Source organism: Magnolia sinica, chromosome 18 (assembly GCF_029962835.1).
Source record: "Magnolia sinica isolate HGM2019 chromosome 18, MsV1, whole genome shotgun sequence".
Classification (NCBI taxonomy): domain Eukaryota; kingdom Viridiplantae; phylum Streptophyta; class Magnoliopsida; order Magnoliales; family Magnoliaceae; genus Magnolia; species Magnolia sinica.
In genome coordinates, this window is record NC_080590.1 from 62,738,064 (window position 1) to 62,763,380 (window position 25,317).

Below are 25,317 nucleotides of genomic sequence, written 5' to 3' on the forward strand. Positions count from 1 at the left end.
CTTAGCCCACCTGATGACCAGAGTCACTTGATGATCAAACTGGTGTATGCATGGCACGGCCCACCTGACCAACAGCCTGAATTACGTTTGTATAGGAAAAAAAAAAAATCAGTTATCTTGGGTCAATCCCTACTTTGTGAGCTGCAATCACACCCAAAGCTTCCTAGTAATTCAAGACCTTAACCTGCAAATGACATTTTGAATTGTTCTCAACACCCAAATGCTTATGTGAGTAAAACACATTATAGAATCCAAAATATCTGTACTATATAAACACAAGTAATCCATGGGCATTTGGTGATGGCCATCCATCAACAAGGTGATGGGGACATCACGCGCACACGCACGCTCCCCTACGCACGTACGCAAGGAGGAGGGCCCCACCATCGATCTGGATCGATGACGACATCCAGGGAGGGCCTCTTAGTTAGAGGACTACGTTTTGGTTCGTTAGAGTGGACCTGATAGTCATGTGAATCCCATCATGGGTTCTCATGATCGTGGCCCACTATTCTAATTGATCTAGTACTTTGGGTTTTGCTTATTATTGTTATTAGGAATATCATGGACGGTTTAGATTGCTTTGATTAGTTGTTATTTTTGATTACTTCGTCTCCAAGTAATAGGTTGCACACATGGCGCGAGTTTTGGGGTATAGGGTTTTATTATAAATAGGCACCCCTTGTAGTATTTTTTTCTCAATAAGATTAATAAAATTGTTGCGTTTTTCTGTCCTCTAAATTTCTGAGTTGTGGAGATTCAATTGACTACCATGGTGCGAAGCCACACCTATCCCGATTCGCCCCCACCTTCTTTCATCCATATTTCTCTTCTCCTACAAGCATTCCATCTACAAATCCATCAATATTTGCAAGCGTTTCCCCATTTACAGCATATTTTCAGAATCTGGCCCTGCAGGAGGGCTGAAACTTCGGCGGAGCACCACACACAAACCGTGCATCGGATCGAGCTGAGATTTGAGGGTTTTGGAGTCCATCCCTGGCCAACCAGGGCCAATGTGGCCTTTTTCTAAATAGTGGGCCCCACACACGTGCGTCCGGGATCACACGCACGTGCGTCTGGGCCATTGCTGCTGTCCACACGTGCGGTACTTCTCTGGTTCGTTTTTCTCTTCTCTTTCACTCCTCTTTCACCCAAAATCCCTAAACCTAACCCTAAATTACTCGTATCTCCAATTTTATGCCCTTTCTTCAACCTTAGGGTTCCCCTAATTGAAATTTATGAATCCCTTGGATTGGGGGAATTATTTCTGTGCATGTGTGGATGAATTTACCCTCATTTGATTCTTGTTTGGTCTATAATTTTGATTAATCCGGCCCTTGCATGTGTAGGCCTGGATCCGCGTAAGATTCCCCTTAATTGAGTGTTTGAACTTTTGTGTGGGATGTGGAATTTTGTGTGATTGTTTCTAATTTAGTATGATCTTAAGCTTGATTTTTATTTATTTTTGTATATCATGTTTAATTTCCATGTCCTGCATCACAAGATCCACATAACAGTTGAGCCTCGAGCGTTTATGTTTTACAGGCTTGGTGTCTGTTGGGGTGGTGATTATAATAGATGGTTTCACTCTTCTCTTAGTTTTTTCCTTAATATTTGTTGTTGTGAACGGTACTTTGGCCGTTTTCTAATCAGATATTAAACAATATTTGATATACTATCTATCATAAAGAAGTAAACATTTGAGATATAACAGTAATCCCAAAATGTTTCTGCCACAAATGCATGCCTCCAGATTCAATTTCTGTAGGCATTTTACTTTACCCAGAAAGTAGTTGTGATGTTTGATGGGTGACTTAGTCATAATGAAAATTAAAATCGAAGAAATAATTAGCAAACTACACAACTTGCTATCTACTGTTTTGATCAACTCTATGAGACCTACTGTTTGAAAAAGAAATATTTGATAACGAATTATTGTCAGATATAGGATTTGTAATTTGAATAGATAGATTGAAGAAATGTATATTTTGAAGAACATTTGAAATTATAAATCCAGATTTATGGAACTGATGCTTGATATTGGTGTGGTGGATGTTGACTCAGTTTCATTCGATGTGTTGTACAAGAAAAAATCGTAACATGGAGGGACAAGGATGGACAAAAGAGGAAATGGCTGCTTTTGCAGCTACACTTGCTGCAACAACTACAACTATTGTAGTGGGGGAATATTGCAATAATATTTTATTTAAATCACCCTCAAGATTTGGGGACATGGAAAGAAGGAAGATAATAAATGGGATAATTAGAACGGATGACAATGAGTGCGTAGCATAACTCATAATGAACAAGGCCACATTTTTCAACTTATACTCATTTCTCAGGAATAGAAATCTCCTTCCAAATGGGAAACATGTAATTATGGAGGAACAACTTTTCATGTTCTTTCATACAGTAGGGCATAATGTTAGAAACCGTGTCATCGGGCGTCAGTTTATAAGATCTGGAGAAACCGTAAGCCGATATTTTAGTAAAGTGGTGGATGCTATTGTCGGACTATATCCGGAGTTTGTGAAACTCCCAAGTGCAGAAACACCGTTCGAGATCCTAGCAAATCCCAATTGGAGCACGTACTTTCAGGTATGCTCAATTGTAATCACATTATGCAACGTCCACTCTTGTTATAAGATTATTTTATATTTTTTCTTAATAATTCATGTTGAAATTAGGACTGCATTGATGCAATTGATGGGACCCATGCACCCGCCTATGTGCCTGCATTGGAAAGTGCAACCTACTGTAACAGGAAAGGGGTCCTCTCTCAGAACGTAATGGGCGCATGTACATTTGACATGAAGTTCGTATATGTGCTCGCTGGATGGGAGGGATTTACCTCTGACGTACGCGTCTTACATAGTGCTTTGACACATTCCACTGATCGCTTTACTATCCCCGAGGGTACTTCGTGTAAATCTATATGATTGAACATCTTGATAATATGATTTCTCATGAAATTATATTGATAATTACTCCTAATTAATTATAGGTAAGTACTACGTAGTTGATGCTGGTTACGCTCATTCTCCTGGAATTATAGCTCCTTACCGCGGTGTACAGTACCACCTCAATGAATACCACACAGGCCGCAATCCTTCCAACAAGAAAGAACTATTCAACTACCGGCATGCTCAATTACAAAACGTTATAGAGAGGATTTTTGGAGTATTGAAAGCTCGCTTTCCAATCCTTAAATCAGCTTCACCATACAACCTTCTAACACAAGTGAAGATAGTGATCGCATGTTGTGTGTTACACAACTTTATCTGTTTATCTGGAGGAGATGGTTTGGTAGAAGAGGAAGTCGCATCAACAGATGTAACAGAGAGTATAAATTTATCACCATGTGAGATTAATGTCACATAACGTGAGAAGGACAAATGGGCGATATATCGAGACTATTGCTTCGAGGATGCGGAATGAATCTCATCCTGTGAGTCGTAGCATATGATAATCGAATTATAATTTGTCATTTTGTAGTAGGTATAGCCTCACAGGATTGTACTCCGTTACCTATAGGCATGTGTTTAGATTACCATCATTTTGGATGTTTGAAAAAAGATGCTCTTCCTCTAATTTTTATATCATCTTATGAATGTGTGTATTATATTTCAGGTTTGTTAAAATATTGCCTTTATATGACTTGTATGCAAGGTTGTACTGTTTATTAAATATATGTTCATTTTACTATTTGTAGATAATTGAAGTTAATGACGGGGAAATGTCACCGAACAAGCGAATCAACCAGTCAACCCTAACAAAACAATCCGGTCAAGACCCGTGTGTTACACTATGAATGACACCGATGAAATATAAATTAAATGGATTGTCTAGTGGTGTAATGCGCTGGACCGATGAAATGGATGACTGCCTTATTGATACGTTGATGAATGTTGTTGCAAATGGCCATAAGAGTGCTAACAGATTTAAGAAGGAGACCTATAAAACGGTCGTGGAAACTGTCAGGAGTGCACTAAGGATATCAATTCAGGAGAAACATGTTGATAATCGCCTCCACACATTGAAGAGGCTGTATTTCGAGGTTCGGGACACCCTGAACGCCAGTGGGTTTGGATGAGATGATCAGTGTTTTAAATATCGACGATATCGGCCAATATCCCACGATATTTCTTGTATCCCACCTGTGCGATACGAAACGCACAAGTAGTGAGATATATCCCACATGTTCGATCTGGTGAGCATTTTTTATTTTCGATTATTTTTTTCCATAAATCATGTTAAATCAATGTCAAATTGTTACGAATCCATGTTTTGCAAGAAAAATCATGGATTGGGATCTTTGATTTTGAGGCTTGGAGAAGAAGGACCAAGTTGTGGAAAATTGAAAAATAAAATAAAATTTTCCCAATTTCTCACAAATCGGTTGCAATCTGTGTCCGAACATAAAATCAAACATGTATATAACCTAATTTAGTGATTCTTCTTTTGTATTTGAATGTATTGCTTGTGTTTCCACACGTCTTCTGACATTTATAAATTATAAGAATAAACTTTGAATATACTTACATCAATTCAATTAGACAACGCATAGATTAGGACCCCATACAAAGAAAACCTATTATTTGCACTTGTTTTTTATAATGTTTTGATTTATAAATCTTCATTGATGTCTTTTTTAACAATCATTGAAATTTCATTGAAAAAATCGACCAATTTCCAATGTTTCCAACAACAACGATACATTACACAATACAATCGATATATCCCCATGTGATAACCGATACGTATACGTATCCCAAGGCTGCGATACATAACGCAATACCAATATTTCGAACACTGGGGATGATGACAAGAAGCTAGTGATTGCTTCGGACGATGTCTGGGAGGATTACATACAGGTGAGATTAATATCGAATTAACTTTTTTGTTACTTAAGCATAATGTTTCATTTTATAATTGTACATATCTTCTCACGTTTGTTTACTAATACCGATTTTTCTTTGTTGTTGTCAATAGTTACATCCCTACGCACAACATGTTCGGGGGAAAGAGGTGCGAAGGTACGATTACCTAATGTACTTATTTGGAAATGACCGAGCTACTGGATTGCATGCTTCCACAGGAAACATGCATAATACTATGTGTTCGAGAAGGTCTAGGGATCCCGATATTTCACCGACAACGTCAGTTGATCTGAATAATGATACACTCGTGTTATCGAGTGACGATGTAGGGGACGGTCCACCTAACATCCAATGGTCATTTTAAAGTCGTGACGGTACTCATATTGCAAACTGTAGTCCGAATGTAAACGGGAACAACTCCGTGAACACAGGCATCACATCCAATTCTAGGAAGAGAGCAAGAATGGATGGCCCTTGCGACATCATTGGCAAAGGAATGAGTGACGTTGCTGAAGCTGTCAAGTCACTAGCTACAACCATACACCAAGGAAATGGTACGTATGTCGCAGATTGTACCTATCTTGGAGTAGATTGAAGGCCTTACAGGTCACAAGATTCTACGCACAACAAGGATACTATCAAAAGATGAACAACAATCTGCCTTATTCATTTCTCTCCCTAAGCATAGGAGGTTGGACATTGTGCTGATGCTGCTTTCACCAGATCAGTCGTCTAATTGATCGTTGTACCCTCCACCTGGTCGTTGGGGTTATGTATGCTTTGGCTGGTCAGCCAAGTGGTTTTTTAGACAACATTTTTTTTTTGCTCTTCTACTAGTTGTGTTGACTAGCTTTTGAAATGTGGGTAATTTTGGATGATATCTGCTTTTGTTTTTTGGATGCTGATGTGTATTTAATGCTTAATCCTTCGATGCCTTTCAACCTGCATTACCTGCTTTTAATCTCATGGAATATTTGATTTAATTATGACTATGCTGCTTATATCTACATAATGTATAGGATAACTACACAGGTTTAACACATACAGTCCCAACTTCAGGTATGATGTCGTCTTCATATCACCAGTTTTCTGCTATAGTTGGATACAAATTGTGATACTTTATATTAATAAATCACATTAGTAATACACTCAGTTTGACGTTGTATACAATATTTCGTGTTGTACAGATGGGTAAAAAGATGTATGTTGTATTCAACGGACGCCGACCTGGGATCTATTATACCTGGGAAGAGTGTCGTGAACAGGTTGAGGGATATTCCATGGTCCGCTTCCGTGGTTACAAATCAGCATTGGAGGCTTTTTTTTATTCAATGGACAGCTTTTTGCGAGACTTTGGAGCTTACAAATGCACCAATATGGGAAAACGAGGACGATCATGACAATTGGCTGTCGACGCATGGACTGCGTTCCATTGCTAATTGCATGAACCCTCCAGCAACCCCCCCCCCCCCTCACCATCCTGTTACCGTCCATCCACTGATTACAACAGTATAAGGTAAGAAGGTGTTGAAGAAACGCCGCGTTCACTTGCGGCCCTGATTAGGATAATCTTCGCTTGCCTGGTTTTAATCCTTACCATTAAGCTCATGTCTTGGCGCTAACTTAACTTGCCGGATATTGATGACATTTTAGTAGGGTTTTTTTTTTTTTTTTTGTGTAGATGCTTTAAAAAGGACTGTTTTAGACATGCTTTTGGACATTGAATTGCGTCGGTATGTCTGTATGAAAGACTGTGGTCAATATAATTTTGGACACATATATCATAGCTGACATATATAACATATATGGGTTGAATTCTTATAGAGTGGGTTGTTGATCCCACATCCGAAAAACATCATAGGGAACTTTTTTGCAGGGCCTAGAATAGGTACCCTCGTATTCACCCACCTTGCTTCCAGTGTAAGTGGCCACCGTCCTTCCATTGTCTATTTATCCACACTAACCATCCATTTATACGTGGTCTACCATATAGTGCTGATTCCATAAATTGAAGCATTTCCAAATACGGTGTGGACCATACAACATGAATGAATGGTCATCCTGATATTATCCCGCGTTGATACCAAACTAAGGCCCCCACTGATTACTACATTGCACCAAATGGTTCGTGTAGATGGATCAACGGCCTCGATCCAATACATACAAGATAGTGGGTCCCACAGGACATTGACCACTGTCCACGGGATGTTTGGGAGGGGCACAGTACAATCCATATCTCCAATCAGGAATGTTTGACAAGGACACACTACAATCCACATCTCTAATCAAGATTGTAGAAGAATTCAAACAATCCTTTGCATTTGTAATAGAGCTGAGGTGCTGGACACCATAACAACAAAACCGAAATGACATGACTAATACACCGTCTACCCAAACACACGGCTAGTGAATTGATGTCTATTACACCGAAATAATTCTAAAAAACAATCGTGTGAAAGTAGTCAAGAGAAATACGGACAATCATTGCAAATACATGTAAAAAGTAATTATGACTTCTTTACAACCAACTACCGTGGGAATTGGAAATCCAAACAGGCCCTAAGGGGTCGTTTGGATGCCTGTAAAGTCCTTAAGTTGTAAAGGGATTACATGTTTGGATGCATGTATTTGCCTGTAAAGCCTTTATAGGTTGTAAAGAGATTACAAATTTTAGCTGTAATCTGAAACCTAGTAAAAAGCCATGCTTCATATTACAGGCAAAGTCTTTACAGCTAAAAAGGCATTATATATGTTAGAACACAATGGTTAATAATATACACCCATGATATGTGGGGCCCGCAGTAATGTGTATGGTACATCTAATCTATCCATAATGTACTTCCCTTGATGCTCCCTCATGGCCCTTAAAAAACAGCTCATCTATTATCAAATGAACCATATGAGGAAAGGATGGGACATCCACCATTAAAAACTTTTAAATTGCATTTGGGGCCCACTGTGATGGGTGGAAGAAATCCAATCCGTTTAGTGTGTGCTTGCTTTAATTCTTTCTTAGGGCCCTAAAAAAATCAAGTCTTTCTTATGTGATTTGCAGATTTTGGAAGGTTCACCACCCAAGCTCTGTGGTATGAATACCTACTTTATTCATTGTAAACACTTTACAGGCTAGCCAAACACACAATCTGTTTACCTGTAAACATATTACCACTTGAAAGCCAAATGAAACAGCATGTAAACCGATTACACCTGAAACTCTTTTAAGGCGTAATGTGTTTACAAGTAAAAAAATTAGAGGCATCCAAATAATACATTAGTGTTAACTAAAATGAGATGAACTCATTTTTAGGCATCTACCAAACAGGGCCTAAATATAATTCACCTCCAAAACAATCCTAGCAAATACATTGGATAACTGTTACCAAACATTATGCATGATATTGAGGATCATATGGATGCATGGGAAATAAATTCTGTTGGAATTTTAATCCCTTGGGTTTTCTCTTCTTGGAAGGAGAACTTCAATAGAACGATTTTCGTTGTTTGGATGACAACAGAAAATTTACATCATCATTATCATCTAATCCTTATCCCAATTGATTGGGGTCGGCTAGATAAATCCTTTTCCGCCATCCACTCTATCAAGGGTCATACATTCAGTTAGACCATAGGTAGTTAAGTCTTTTCTTACTACATCCACATTCTTTCGGGCCTTTCCCTTGCCCTTTTAGAGCCTTTAACTTGTACCGACTCACTCCTAATAGGCGCGGTTCTTGCCCTCCATTCCAATTGACCAAACCATCTAAGTCTACCTACCCTCATTTTATTACCTATTTGTGCTACTCCTAAGTTCCCGCAAATGCATTCATTTCTGATTCAATCATTCCTTGTCTTGCCACTCATCCATCTCAACAATCTCATTTCAGCTACACATTCGATGAACATGTTCCTTACTGGTTACTGCCCAACATTTTGTATCATAAAGCATGGCTAGTCCTATAGCTATCCTATAAAAAAAATCCCTTTCAGTTTGTGGGGTACATTACGATCACATAAAGCTCAAGGGGCACATCTCCATTTCTTCCACCTAACTCGAATTATATGGGCAATATCCTTCTCAATCTCTCCATTCTCATGAATTCTTGACCCAAGGTATCGAGTGTTATTTTGGGAAACTTCTTGGTCGGCAATCTTAACTAACTTCTCGATCAACAATCTTATCTAATTCCTCAATCAACAATCTTATCTAATTCCTCATTTTCACTCCTACTGTTAACTAAACTTACACTCCATATATTTCTTTTAGTGTAACTAATTTTAAACCCGTTAGATTCTAAAGCACCCCTCCATAAATCTAGCTGTGTTTACGGCCTTGGCTTGTCAATCAAAACTATATCACATGCAAACAATAGAGATCATGGGATATCTTCCTGAAAATGTCTCGTTAACTCATCCATAACCAATACGAATGGGTACGGGATCAATGCTGATCCTTGGTGCAAGCTGATTGTAATTGGGAACTCACATGTCTCCCCAGTAGTGGTGCTCACATTTGCTACCGCTTCTTCTTCTTCTTCTTCTTCTTCTTCTTCTTTTTTTTGAAAAGTTTTAAAAAAACTTATATTAAAAAGCACCAATAGGCAAGCATCAACATACAACCCAACCTTCACAGAACTCATTGTTGAACCAAGAACATACATCTAACTTTACCCTCTCAAAAACGTCTTGATTAGACCACTCTTATCCCGGAAGGAGCGATTGTTCCTTTCACCCCACAAAGCCCTGAGTATCACCAATAAAACTAGCCTCCACACCCACCTCCTCCCCCATGCCACACTAGAAAGAACTCATTAATGGACCTAACCATCACCCAAGAAATCTTAAAACAAGCGAGGAATCTATCCCACACCGTCTGAGTGAACACACAATGGGTGAAAAAGCGATTCGCAAACTCTGTGTCCACCATCCATAGGAGATAGCAATTGGGGATTACCATCAATCTCTTTTGTAAGTTGCCAATAGCGAGCACCCTATTCTTTCCCGCTAGCCATGCAAAAGTCACCACCGTAGGAGAGGCTCCACAGGACCAAACGAAGGACATATGAGCATACATCCCAACCAAATTGCATCCAACCGGATGCTATAGATGGATAGAACAAAAAACCAACCAGATTTAGAATTGGACCACGCCATCGAGTCGCTTACTTCCAGAGCTGGCGTAATGCGCTAAGGCCTCTCCAAGAGCCGAATGAAATTCTGCCGCCCCACCGCTCCACAGGCACATTCCGATCCAAGGTAATGTTGGGTATTGTGGGGAATTCCTCTTGGATGGTATGCTCCCCAAGCCAAAGGTCTGGCCAAAACCTAATCCTCTTCCCGTTGTCGCATGAGTACCTGATCCCCTCTTTGAACTTGCCTACCATTTTGCTAACCGCTTTCCACAACCTCGAAGCCCTTTATGAGGATGATTCCTTTACCCACCAATCCCCTTCTTAAACGTTATATTTACATGCAATCACATCCCTCCACATTCTCCCTGATTGTGATTTAAATATCGGTATTAATGCATGTATGGCACCCTTGGGATGTGAAAACATACCGGTATCGAATGAGAAACATCACATGTATCGGGAGGAAAATGTCCCTGTTTGAGGTAAACCTTGGGAAATGAAGGAATTTTGTAATAAAACCTTTGGATATGTTGAAAGAGACATGATTATACACTTGGAACTAAAAAAATCACAAAAAGTAAGTATGCACAATAAGTTTCCTTTGTACAATGATGCAGGATATGAAATTGTAATATGATATGCAAGATTTTAGGCTTAAATCATACTAATTCATCAGAACAATAACATAAAATTCCACATCCTACACAAAAGTCCAAACATTCAAGCAAAGGGAAATTTGTACGGGTCCAGGCCTACACGGGCCAGGACTAGATCAATAAAAATTATAGACCAAACAATGCTCAAAGGGAAATAGAAATCAACCACACATGCATAAGAATCAGTCCCTAATCCAAGGGATTCCCAATTTCAATTTAAGGAACCCTAGGGTGAGAAGAGGGCAAAAGAGGTATGAAAAACGCAATCTAGGGTTAGGGTTTATGAAAAACAAGTATGAGAGGGTAAAAGAGGACGAAAACCTGATCCAAGAGATTGTTCCCGCGTGTGGACAGCGAGCCTGGGGCGCTTGCACGTGCGTAGGTACCTGGCCGCACGTGCGAGGGGGCGTCGATTGCGAAAAAGCTCTCCTTGGCCTGGTCGGCCAGGAGTATGCTCCAAAACCCAAAGTTTCGGGTCGATTCGAGCTACAGCTTGTGCGTGGTGCTTCGTCGAAGCTTCAGCCCTCCTGCAGGGCCAAAATCTGGAATTCTGCTGTAAAGAAGAAAACTGTTGCAACAAAGGACGAATTTGAAGCACGGATGGTGGTAAAAGATGAAAAAAGAGAGATGATGGAGGATGGGGGTGAATCGGGATCGATGTGGCTTCGCACTACGGTAGTTAGCCCTTCGAAAAGGGTGGGGCTTTGCACCCACTTTTGAATTCTTCCACAACTCACTAAGAGAGCAGAAAAATAAAGCAGGAATTTTTATGAAGTTTGAATGAATGAAAAGAACTATAAGGGGTGCCTATTTATAGGGAAAACCCTATACCCCAAAATTCGCGCCATGTGCGCAACCTATTACTTGGCGATGAAGTAAACTAAAATAAAAACCAAACAAAGAAATCTAAAGTGTTCATGATGTTCTAAATAACATAAATAAGCAAAACCTAAAATATGAAATCAATCTGACTAGTGGGACATGATCATGAGATTCCATAATGGGCTTTTCTTGACTATCGGGTCCACTCTTTTGAATCAAAACTTCGTCTTCTAGTTAGGAGGCCCTCCCTGGACGTTGTCATCAAGTCAAATCGTCGGAGGGGCCCTCCTTCGTACGTACGTGTGTAGGGAGCGGCGTGCATGCGCGTGATGTCCCTATCAATTCTCCCCGGCTGCGAAGATTTCGCTACTGGCGAAATAAAACTCCTGAACCGCTCCAGGATGTCAGGATCAAGTCTCTGAAGTTCCTCAGTGAGCCACGTGCTCTTTGAAGCTGGGTGTGACTTTCATTTAACCAGGTACTTCTAAAACTCGCTGTCCGACGTTGAAACTATCTGATGGTCCAGGATATCCTCTATTTCCTCTCTGGGTGTATGAAGGCTAGGTATGGGAGGTAAATGCTGGGAAGAAAGGTCGGGAAGAGTAGTTGTGGAAGGTAGAGGTTAGGAAAATGGGCAGGGATGGGTATGTATGGGACGTAGAGGCTAGGAAAATGGGTCGGGAATGGTAAGTATAGGAGGTAGAGACTGGGAAGATGGGTCGAGAGGGGGCCATGGATCAAGGGAAAGGTTAGGGGAATCAGGATGGTTAGGCGAAAGGCTGGACAATGCATCAATGGCCCCTTGAAATGCAACTAGATCCTCCACATTGAATGTGGAACTAATTCCCATGGAGGGGGGAAGATTTGCCACATACGCATTGAGACTGTTTCGTTTTATAATTTTGAAGGGTCCAGCGCTACGCGCGGGTAACTTACGAACGGCCCCCCGGAGGATACCGCCCGGGCTTGATGTGGACCATTACAGAGTCCCTTATATTGAATTCCTTGAAACATTTATGCTGGTCTGCAGAAAATTTGTAATGTTCATTACTAGTAGTGATCTTCTGCCTAATTTCTTGATGCCATGAATGAATGTTATGCACAAAAGACTCTGCAGACTCTGACGGCTTATGAGACTGACATAGGGACAAGATTAATGAGTTTCTCAGGTTTATAACCAGTAATGACTTCATAAGGACTGAGACCTGTAGACCTATCGATAGAACTATTAAACGCAAACTCGGCTGTAGGTATTACAGTGTCCCATGTCCTAGTGTGCTTTATATCCCTCCTAGGGGGAGACTCATCCAATAGATCATTAGGACAGACATCACGAAACTCATCCACTACTGGAATGGCCTCAGTGGGTAAATCTACACTAGCCTCTGGTGTAATCTCTTCAACCACAAGGCCGCATATGTTATACCCCTCAAAATAGTGGTCTTGATGTCCCTCATTGGGTGGGTGCACGGGTGCACGCCCATAACTGATTCCTCGGCCAACTCCATTCATTGGTTTATCCTCCTGGCCACCTGCCTGAGATTGGACATCCACCCCAATGGTGAGGTTTGTCTCGGCGGAGGCCTTTAGTTGGGTAATGCGCACATCAAGTTGTTCAAAACATTGGTCCATATCCAAGCGCTTACCCAAAGACTCAATCTGCTTGGACAGTTTATTTAGTGACTCTTGCAATCGTTTCATGTTTAGTGTAGGGTGCAAACCAACTACGACCCATACATGGGGGCATACGACTGCTAACTCCACCTAAGGACTTTCTATGATGACTATATGTAACTAAATGAGACTAAATGATCCTATGAGACTCTATATGAGGGAAACTACGCAGTGTTACTAAAATTTAGCGATATAGTTGTCAAAATATAAGAAATTTTATTTATTTATTTATTTAAGAAGCAACTTAGTTCCTAAAAACGAAAAAGAAAGTTTCTAAAAACAAATTAGGAAAGTTTCTAAAAAAATAAATTAGGAAAGTTTCTAAAAACGAAAAAGGAAAGTTTCTAAAAACAAATTAGGAAAGTTTCTAACAAAAAAAAAAAAAAAGCAACCTAGTTTCTAAAAACGAAAAAGGAAAGTTTCTAAAAACAAATTAGGAAAGTTTCTTAAAAAAAACCAAATTAGGAAGGTTTCTAAAAAACAAAAAAAAAAAACCTAGTTTGTAAAAAAAAGAAAAAGGAAAGTTTCTAAAAAATAGAAAGTTAGTTTCTAAAAACAAATTAAGAAAGTTTCTAAAAAAAATAGTTGCTAAACCTAAAAATAGAAAGCTACATTAATTTCTAAAATAATTCAAATAAGGGTATAATAGAAAATTTCAGCAGCTTATGTCAGGGTTTATAGACCTCTAAACAACCATATATGATGAGAATTGATGCGTAATGGACATAAACAACTAAACCCTAAACATGTGATGCATTCCCCTATAAGAACCCTAAGCTCTGATACCAAATTTGACGCAGGACATGAAATTGAAATATGATATGCAAGATTTCAGGCTTAGATCATACTAATTCAGAACAATAACATAAAATTCTACATCCCACACAAAAGTCCAAACATTCAAGCAAAGGGGAATCTGAATGGGTCCAGGCCTACACGGGCTAGGACTAGATCAATAAAAATTATGGACCAAACAATGCTCAAAGGGAAATAGAAATCAACCACACATGCATAAGAATCAGTCCCTAATCCAAGGGATTCCTTAATTTCTATTCAAGGAACCCTAGGGTGAGAAAAGGGCAAAAGAGGTATGAAAAACGCAATCTAGGGTTAAGATTTATGAAAAACAGGTATGAGAGGGTAAAAGAGGATGAAAACCTGATCCAAAAGACTGTTCCTGCGTGTGGACAGCGGGCCTGGGGCGCTTGCACGTGTGCAGGTACCTGGCCGCACGTGCTAGTGGGCGTCCATTGCGGAAAAGCTCTCCTTGGCCTTGGTTGGCCAGGGGTATGCTCCAAAACCCCGAAGTTTCGGGTCGATCCGAGCTACGACTTGTGCGTGGTGCTCCGTCGAAGTTTCAGCCCTCCCACAGGGCCAAAATCTAGAATTCTGCTGTAAAGAAGAAAGCTATTGCAGCAAAGGACGAATATAAAACACGGATGGTGGTAGAAGATGAAAAAAGAGAGACGATGGAGGATGGGGGTGAATCGAGATCAATGTGGCTTCGCACCGCGGTAGTTAGCCCTTCGAAAAGGGAGGGCTTCGCGCCCACTTTTAAATTCTTCCACAACTCACTAAGAGAGCAGAAAAATAAAGCAGGAATTTTTATTAAGCTTGAATGAATGAAAAGAACTATAAGGGGTGCCTATTTATAGGGAAAACTTTATACCCCAAAACTCGCGCCATGTGCGCAACCTATTACTTGGCGATGAAGTAAACCAAAATAAAAACCAAACAAAGAAATCTAAAGCATTCACGATGTTCTAAATAACATAAATAAGCAAAACCTAAAATATGAAATTAATCTGCAAGTGGGCCACGATCATGAGATTCCATGATGGGCTTTTCTTAACTATCGAGTCCCCTCTTTTGAATCAAAACTTCGTCTTCTAACTAGGAGGCCCTCCCTGGATGTCGTCATCGAGCCAAATTGATGGTAGGGCCCTCCTTCGTACGTACGTGCGTAGGGGGTGGCGTGCGTGTGCCTGATGTCCCCATCATACAGGGTCTTGAATTATGCATTGTCTGACATAAGTGATGCAATTATATCCAAAATGAGTTCATATAATTCATAAATCATGCGATATGAGTATAAAAACATATTCCCCCAAAAATATTTAGGAGAAAATGGTTTTTTTTTTTTTTGGTGATTTTTTCATATTTGCTTTTGAATTTCTAATAGGGAATGTATTGCAATGTATCACATGAATCAACGATACTAAAGATTTTTTTCCCTTTTTTTGTGGTGTAAACATAAATTTTTTCTTCAAAAGCTGCTAAGCTAAGCAGAAAAACAATTTTATCTGAAAACATTACAAAATAAGCAAGGATGACACTATATCCAAAAACATTACCAAGACAAAGGAGAGGAGTCAACACCTTTATTAGCCACACGACCAAAGAAAGCTCATTTATTTTCTTCAAAGACCAAATTACAATGTCTTTTTCCCTAAAAGAAAAGAAAAGAAAAAAAAAAAAAAAAAACTAAATAAAGACTATTAGGCTGACTTAAAAAATACTTATTACTAAAATACTCCTACAATCAACTTTTCTTAATTAAAAGCACATGTACATGTTGGGCTCAAGGAGGCCCAGCCGCACCATTTATTTTGGTTGTCTAAAGTGGTCGGCTGACTAGCAGGGCCTAAAGAAGACTTGTGGACACCAATTGATTGTCGTACACATCTTCAATCTCTTCGCTTATAGTAGGCACGGGAGGCAACCTTATGGCTTTCTCTTCATATGCTTCATCTTCATGGTGGCCATGATAAATAGTCAAGTCTTCAACATTGAATGTTGAGCAAATATGCAAACCTTCGGGCAACTCCAAAACATAAGCATTAGCGCTAATTTTCTTCAATATTTTGAAGGGACCTGCACTCTTAGAGTGAAGCTTTTGGTACTTCCCTTTAGGAAATCTTTCTGGTTGGAAACGTACCATCACTTTGTCACCCTCCTTGAATTCCACGAAGCACCGATGCAAATCTACTTGTGCATTATACTTTTCATTGGTGGTCGCTATCTTCCTTCTTACCTCTTCATGGATGTCACACATATGTTGGTCAAAATTTTCAGCCTCTTCGCTTAGTTGTGCATCTATAGGCAGGGCAATCAAATCAATTGATTGTCTTGGTTTCATTCCCAATATTACCTCAAATGGTAACAATCTAGTTGACCGATTAACCGAATTGTAATAACCAAATTCAGCCATAGACAAAATTTGATCCCACGTTGAAACATGGTCACCAAATAAGCACCATAGTAGATTTCCCAAACTCCGGTTAACCACCTCTGTCTGACCATCTGTTTGAGGATGATATGCAGCCGAAAACTTAAGCGTGGTGCTCATAATTTTCCATAAAGTTTTCCAAAAGTAGCTCATAAACTTCACATCCCTATTGGATAAAATAGATTTTGGCACACTGTGTAAGCAAACCACCTCCCGAAAGAACAAGGTAGCTATCTTCAGAGCATCTGAGGTCTTAGAGCAAGGAATAAAATGAGCCATCTTAGAAAAGTGATCTACTACGACAAAGATGGAATCATTGCCTCGTACGGTCATCAACAAACCCAAAACAAAATCCATACTAATATCTTTCCATGGTTCTTGAGGCATGGGCGGCGGTGTGTATAAACTTGTATTTTTCTTCCGTCCTTTGGCAAGTTGGAAAATTCGACATTGTTGCACCCATCTCGCCACATCTCGCTTCAATGAAGGCCAATAAAATTTATCTTCTACTAGAGAAATTGTTGCTTATCACACCCAAAATGACCACCGAGGCCACCCAAGTGTAATTCTTGCATCACATGCTCTTGTAGAGAAGTGTCGGGTATTCATAGACAAGTTCTGAAGAAGAGATACCCATCATGCACATTGAACTTTGAAATGCCTGCTGACTTCCATAGTTTTATAATACGCATGTTTGTGCGTATTATAAAACTATGGAAGTCAAAACGATAATAGAAATATTTATCGTTTCAAAAAAAATAATACCCATTTTTTTTTTTAACGACGTCAAGGTGTCCCCACCCCTTTTAAGGCGAGACTATTCCCTACGGATGCACGCAATCACCCGCAAACCACATGCATAGGGTAAAGCATGGAGAGGGGTATCGAAAAAATAATACGCATATTTGTAATGAAAGCCTTTTATTGTCGAGTTTAAAATGCCTTTCAACTTCCATATTAAACTTTTAAAACCACCATTTTAAAGCTGCATTTTTCATTTTATTTTTTGGTAAAGTTTAAATTACCTCTTCAACTTACAGAAACCTTACAAACATATGCTCCATCCACACATGTTTTAAATGGCAAATAATGTGTAGCGTAACACTCAACCCTTTTAAGCGTGTAACTTAAACTACACACTACTTCTAGATTTTTTTAATAAAAATGATAGGAAATATAGGGAAAAGAGTAAATATAAAGATAAGAAAGAAAAATGGAACTCATTTAATACCGCCATTCATATTTTCACTAAATCAATGAAAATATTAACTAATTTTTCATGAAAATTTAGCAAACGAAACAAATCATGAAAACATAAATTGATTTTACTGTTTTAGTGAAAAATAGTGTGTAGCATAAGCTACGTTGCATGTAGCGTAGTCTACATAGCATATAGTGTACCTACAAGTTGTCCTATTTCATGTGTTGTGTAGCATGAAGGCTATGCAACACCACATAGGGTAAGCCAAACACTACGTAGTGCAGGCTGTTTAGAACACTGTCTGCAATATGAACCACAGTTTTGATGGTCGAGATTGATGAACACCAGTGCCATGTGTGAGGAAGCTGAGTCACCGCCATTTCTCAATTGGTGCTTATCTAACATAAAAGCATTACAACACAAAATTTAAGTTTTTAAGCTTTTAAACACACCACCACTAATAACTAACACTACCTATGCAACATGTTACATGGCTTATAGCATACCCTACACCCGAAACAGAGTACGGTACACTGGATTTATGCTGTTTTGGTACCCTACATAGCACTATAGCCACACTATGCTATGGAAATATTTAAAACTGTACTCTTAAAGCATAAGCTGAATGGGTCCATTGATACCAAGTATGCCTCGTTTCAAGAGGGTTCAACCAACAATATGGGATCAGCTTTCAAGAAATGTTTGCACCATTGGTGAAGCTCAAAAAATAAAAATAAACAGTGAATAATGTGTTCCTCCATGGTCATCAACAGTGGAAAGTTTACATGGAGCTTCCTCATAAGTTTCTTTCTCCTAATGAAGAGGCAAATTTTGCCAGCCAAAAGATGACATTTATGTCCTGAAGCAGTCACCAGTGCTCAGTTCGAAAAATTCAACAGTGTTGTATCGAAATTTGGATTTCAAAGTAGTATGTCCGATCATTATTTGTTCATTAAAAGAAGCAATGATGGTATCATAGTTCTGATAGTCTACAGTTGATAACATTTCCCAACAGTGTACAGTCATGAAGAAATTTAGGAATAAAAGATCATAGTTTTAAAGAGCGTTTGACATCAACAATCTTGGAGCACTACTGTCTTGTAGGTAAAATTTTCAGATCAAAGCAAGGTTTATTCATTTCTCAAACAAAGTACATCCTTGATCATCTTACTACTGTTGGAAATTGGAATGCTGGGTGAATAACCTATTGAATCTCCCATCGAAGTCAATCATTGCCCTTTAAATCTCCCATCGAAGTCAATCATCGCCCTCATCAGTATAAGTCAGAAGTATTGGGCAGTCCAAGTACCTATTAGCTTCTTGTAGGAGACTCACTCACTTGATTATCACTCGTCCAGATATTGTTTATGCAGTAAGTGTAGCCAACCACTTAACGCATGTTCTTCATGCTCACCATCTAGAGGCTGTATATTGTGTTCTTCAGTATCTAAAGTCTTCTCAACGCTTGTTATATTCCAATCATGGTCATTGAATGTGAATGGATATTGTTATTATAGTTGGGCAAGGTCATCTGCTGACAGAAGGTCTAGTAAACAAGCAATAGCAAAGAACTTTGGTGATGTAAAGAAGAGGCATATGTTAAAACTGACAACTTCGGGCTTCATAGGCCCTAGCATGTGGCATTTTATTTTTTGAATCGATGTCGGACTTGGAGCTAACCATGGTTTGTAGGAATGTAATAAGAAATGTTTACAAGTTCATGAGGATGGGTCAAGATCAACTTGGAAATGGACAAGTTCAAGAAAGCCGAAGGGTAATTTCAAAGAGATGCAGCAAAGACAAGGAAAATGAAGCAACCAGGTAAATGTATCCTAAGCATTCAATGGTATTGATTCAACTACTTAGGTTTTGTTGTTACATTGTTACTTAAATTGGTAGTGAAATGTTATGATATGATTCCATGTTGCTTCAGTTTTAGAAAAGGACAGCAGGGGGAGTCATGTGGTAATAGTTGCCTTGAACTACAAGAAATGGTGATTCAGATATTGAGTCTGACTTGTAGTGCTACCAGCTGTGAATGCAATTGGAGCACATATGGGCAGTTGAAGAGAGAAAATTTTCAACTAATCATGTTTGCATATCAATTGACAACTAGAAGTAGGGGTGGCCATGGGCCGGCTAGTGTCGAGCCTAACCCAACTCTAGAGCCCACGGTACTAGCCCTAGCCCATCCCAGGCCCTAATGGGCTAAAGAGGCCCTAGCATTGGCCCTCACCTCTGGTTGAGCCGGCTAGGGCTAGGCTATGGGTTAGGGTCGGCCCTATAAGTTAAAGATAAGTTACATGTTTGCTATGTGTATAATTGGTATGCAATTGGTGTGTTTATGAACTTCACACTCTTCCAGATAATCAAAGTTTTTCTATGGCACAAATGTCAAATAAGATCATTCATCAACCAAGCATATGCCCCACCCAATTATCCACCATATGCATGGATTTTTAAATAAGTGCATCAATACAATGGTCGCCGTCTGAATGGGGTCCACATTTTGCACAGCTTTTAGTGCTTGTGTATCGTCAATCACACTTTGCCTTACCTTAAGGGCCTGTTTGATTATCCCAACTACCGCAAATTGGAAGTAAATACAACACTTATGCCTTTCTCCCGCTGTTTGAATATCGACGACCTCAGCTGTTATTCAGCCCTCCAAAAACAAGCTGATATCGTCGTATCTCTACCCGTATCGCTCGACACTTGAGCATAATCCCCGCAGGGGATTTGACAAGAAGTTGGTGTGCAGGTGAACAGACTTGAAATATTTATGGTGGTCCGCAAGAGTGCGTATTTACATATTCTACACCTGATTTCTATAAACAGGCTCCATTCGTACAACTCCTTCCTGGGCTTCTCTTCCTTGAGGATGTCAACAAATGTGGCTGCCGATCCTTCCCACCACAGATGTACAAGCAGTTGATCCCGTCGGCAATGTCATGGTGATTTGCACCTCCGACTTCCCCAAATCTCACCGCCTTTATCGTATTTTTTAAAAAAAATTTTATTACTTCGCAGAAAATTTCCTGTACACATTATCTTAGAATTTTTTTTTTTTTTTTTTATTTTTTTTTTTTTTTTTGTTGGTTGTGCAGTGTAACGCTGTAGCTACGTCCGGTACCCACCAGCATGGAGGACGACGATCGCTATTCCGCCAGTCCTCGCCTCCTTGAAGTCTGTTGGCAGGTGCTCATCTAACCTTAGGGATTTTGGATTCGGTTTGATCAATTTGCATGTTACGATCCAGAGGATTTGAAGTGAAACTCTCATTCTAATCCAATTTTCTCTAATCTCACTTGTGTAGTGTGCGACACAACATGAAGATCTTCTTTAATCGGTGTCCTTCAACTCCAGCAACAACATTCCGACTGTGAGATAGGCACCGATCGAATATAATGCATTCCAGCACGATTTTTGAGTCATTCTCCTTTTTTATTTCTAAACTTAATGGGATCTATATTTGCTGAAATTTCCTATCCAACCATTTCGTAATAAAATGGGTCTTCGTATGGTGTCTATGCAGTAGACATTGTTTGGACTCTATGTTATGATGTCTCCATGAACAACATCTGCAAATGGGATCTATAAGACCCCTATGGTGTACAGATCTCAGTCACTACTGTTTAACAAAACCAGCATGTTGTTCCAAATGAATATTATATAATATGATTGGTCTGTGTACTATTCTTACAATGTAACCACTTGATTGGCCAGAGAGGTATGCATGAAGGGAAAATACATATTATAAACCCAAATCCAACAGGTTCGAGTCCTTCGGCAAAAATTCCAAATTGGTATAACTGATGCTTTGGCTAGTATGCCTCGGGAGATATGGAATGTTCTGAAAAGTCCATTTTTCTGGATGTTTTGGAACACAAGTATCGTTCATCTTCCACCTTCGGGCCCCAAATATTGCATAACCATTGGGGTATTGATGGTATGGATCTCCAGATCATCTCCATATGTGGGTACCAATGGGCACACCGAAGGAGAATTTGTACAACTAGGAAGATCAAGTTGTTTTGCGTGGTCTTTGTGGTTGTAATTGGGGTAAGAGGGTCTATCGTAGGTGGGTTAGTTGAGACGGAGGATTCAATGGGGAGGGCTCGACCCGTGATTCTAGGGCCCACCATGATTTATGTATTTAGATCACACTGTCTATCCTTTGTATCAGACAATTGTAAGGGTTGAGCCGAGAAATAAAACATATCCAGGGCTCATTTAGACCACACCAAAGCCAACAGTGTTATGTGAAAGTCTACTGTTGAAAACTTCCTGGGGGCCACAAGGGTGCTAGATGAATCTGACATTTGTGTAATCCCTTCATCCATGTCTGCGTGATCTTATGAGCAGTTTGGATGACAAATATACCTCACTGTGGACCTTAGGAAGTTCCAACGGTTTTAATCATTATTCCCACTGTTACATGTGATATGGTCCACTTGAGCCCTGGATATGCATCAATTTTGGGTGTAGTACCATAAAATGGAGGGTGGATAAATAGATGGACAATGTGGATAAACCACATACATTCGAGGAGCACAATAGAGCTACGATACATTCGGTTCACTCAGCTGAAACATGATACGAGTGATGCTACCACACCATTGACCATGAACATACCCGCATGGATGTATACACAAACATTTTGTTCTAGTATGTTTCCAAATTCCGTTCCATTGAAATTATGATTATATTTTGTGATTGAATGTCGGTTCCGATGGCGATATAAATGTACCGTCAACTTGGTTATACATATATACTAGAAACACTGAACAACAATAGGAGTCAACTCCTTCGGGAATATGGTAGCGTGTCTACTGTTGGATTGGAAGCTGACAAAAATTTATTGCATTTCTTTTACAAGAAAACAACATAACATGCCTGAACATGGATGGACAGAAGAGGAGATGGCTGCATTTGCAGCTACCGCTTCTACTGCAACGGTAGTTGTTGCGGTGGGGGAGTATTGCCGCAGCCATTTACTTTGCAATCCATGGAAGAGTGGGGATATGGAACGAGCCCGCATAATAAATGGGATTATTAGAGCCTGGGATAATGAGTGCAAGGAGTAGTTGAGAATGAACAAGGCTACTTTCATCCACTTATGCACCTTTCTTCGATATCACAATGCACTACCTGATGGGAAGCACCTTAGTATGGAGGAACAACGGGTCATGTTCTTCCATATAGTAGGTCATAATGTGCGCAATGGTGTAATTGGCCATCGGTTCAAAAGGTCGGAGGAGACAGTGAGCCGATATTTCTTGAGGGCACTAGATGTCATCATCTCATTATATCCTGAGTTCGTGAAGCTTCCTAGCCCAAAAACACCACCAGAAATATCATCGAACTCTAATAGGAGCACATATTTTCTGATATGACCAGCTACATATAAGTTAATTCAAATTTGATACTACCTGCCTATCTTATACACTAGATATTCAGCTAATGCATAATTAAACATAGGACTGTATTGGCGCGACTAACGGAACACACATACCTGCATACATCCCTATGTTGGAGAGTAGGACGTACCATAATCGGAAAGGGATTATATCACAAAATGTTACAGATTCTTACATTTTTGATATGAAGTTCGCATATGTGCTTGCCAGATGGGAGGGTTCCGCATCCGATGCACGCGTATTACAAAGTGCCCTCACACATCATCATGATCAACTGACTATACCATCTAGTATTGTGTCAAATTGTTCGTCATTTAGCCGTATTTGTAGTGCTTTGTGTTGGAGCTAATTCTTAAGTTGTTAATAATCTGTGTAGAAAAATACTATGTGGTAGATACTGGGTACACACATTCGCTGGGTTTTATAGCTCCCTATCATGGAGTATGGTACCATCTCAACAAATACCGTACTGGCCGCAACCCACAAAACAAAAAAGAGTTATTCAACTACCGTCATGCCCAACTAAGAAACGGTATAGAGAGGTGCTTCAGAGTTGTGAAAGCTTGGTTCCCAATTTTGAAAACTGCACCACTATACAATTTCTCCATACAGGTGAAGATTGTGATCACATGTTGCATGCTTCACAACTTTTTCCGTATTTTCGAGGCAGAGGACATTGCAGAAGATGACGATGGGATTTCAGATGCATCAGGTGGGTCGAATCCCTCACCAGTGGAGATATCCATTGTTGACGAGGGTTGTATGGTAGTTAACATTACACAACATGAAAGAGACAAATGGACGACTCTACAAGACGAGATAGCAACTAGGATGTGGAATGACATGCATCCCATGAGTCATAGATTATGAAGTTCGCCTCATGATAACTATGTTTCTTGCTTCTGAAGGACGTGATGATACTTTGGCTTCCCTTTAGCTGTGTAGAATGCAAATGCCAACCATCTACCTTCATCCATTACTAACATAACAACATAGACATCAACTACATTTTTGTTAAAACAATATTTGTGTGGCATTTGGAACGTATTAGTGTTACAACTTGTAATCCTTTTAATTCATTGGTTAGGTCTAATTTTGCAGCTTACAATGGAATTTGATGTTCACCTTCTTGTAGATATCTGAAGATATTGATGACGGAATGTCACCGAACAAGAAAAACAACCAAACACCTAAAAAGGATAAGGGGAAGGCCCCAATGGAAGTGGAGGAACCTCGAAGGTCTCCACATAAACGCAATGAAAAATCAGTTGACGAGAATGGATCCTCATCCGGTCCCTTGCGATGGACAGAAGATATGAACAATTGTCTAATCGATACACAATTGGAAGTTGTAGCAGCCAGCAGGAAAACTGCTAGTGGTTTCAAGAAAGAGACGTACAAGATTGTCGTGGATAACATCAGGCGGGTACCAAGAATGTTGGTAATCGCCTTCGCGCGCGCGCGCGCGCACACACACACACACACACTTTGAGGTTTGTGAGACACTCAACGCGTATTTGGATGGGATGATGACATGAAAATTGTGATTGTCCCTGATGAAGCTTGGGAGGATTATATTCGGGTGAGATAGCGTCCTAATTTCATGTGATACTTATTGTTGGTAGTTGACACTGAATCTTGAAATTGACATTTCATCTCCGTCTTTGTCGATAGTCGCATCCCTACGCCCAACATGTTCGAGGGAAACCGGTACGACAGTACGAGGATCTGACGTTTCTCTTCGACAATGACCGAGGTACTGGTAGAAGATGTTCAACTAGCAACATACCTGCTGGCGCTTGTTCCGAAATGTCAAGAGATCGTGAAGATTCACCAACACCTCCGGTGGATTTGAATGATGATACTATGGTACTATCATCTAATGATGTTGGGGATAGTGGGCCCGAAATACGTTGGTCCTTCCATAGATGGGATGGCATGCATACCTCGTATCGCAGCCCAAATGTTAACGGAAACAGTTCCACTACCACGAATAGCACTGTTAATTCCAGGAAGAGGGCAAGGATAGGTCAGCCTTGAGATATAATTGGAAAAGGGATGAGCTAGGTTGCAGATGTTGTTAAGATGCTTGCCATTAGTATTACTATAGGGAAGCAGATGTCCTGTATGTTGCTAGTAATATAGGCGCTGGAGGAAATAGAAGGTTTAATTGGAGATGAGGCGCTTCGTGTAACTAGGTTATTCTTGAAGGATGAGGGTCAAGGGGCAACATTACTTAGCTTGGCCCCTACGAGGAGGCTGGACTATGTGCTGATGTTGCTCTAAGCAGACGATCTTAGTTT

At 39.9% G+C, this 25,317-nt stretch overlaps 1 protein-coding gene and 1 long non-coding RNA gene across 3 annotated transcripts in view; one reads left to right on the top strand and one right to left on the bottom strand.

The window, feature by feature from the left end:
* The window catches only part of LOC131232224 (folate-biopterin transporter 1, chloroplastic), a 73,753-nt gene that overhangs the window by 13,949 nt on the left and 34,487 nt on the right, over positions 1 to 25,317 (bottom strand). The gene's annotated exons all lie outside the window — the stretch shown is intronic.
* On the top strand, positions 19,727 to 23,411 carry LOC131232226 (uncharacterized). The gene is made up of 3 exons (XR_009164817.1): positions 19,727 to 20,548; positions 20,702 to 20,792; positions 20,911 to 23,411. It is a non-coding gene; the product is annotated as an uncharacterized LOC131232226 (long non-coding RNA).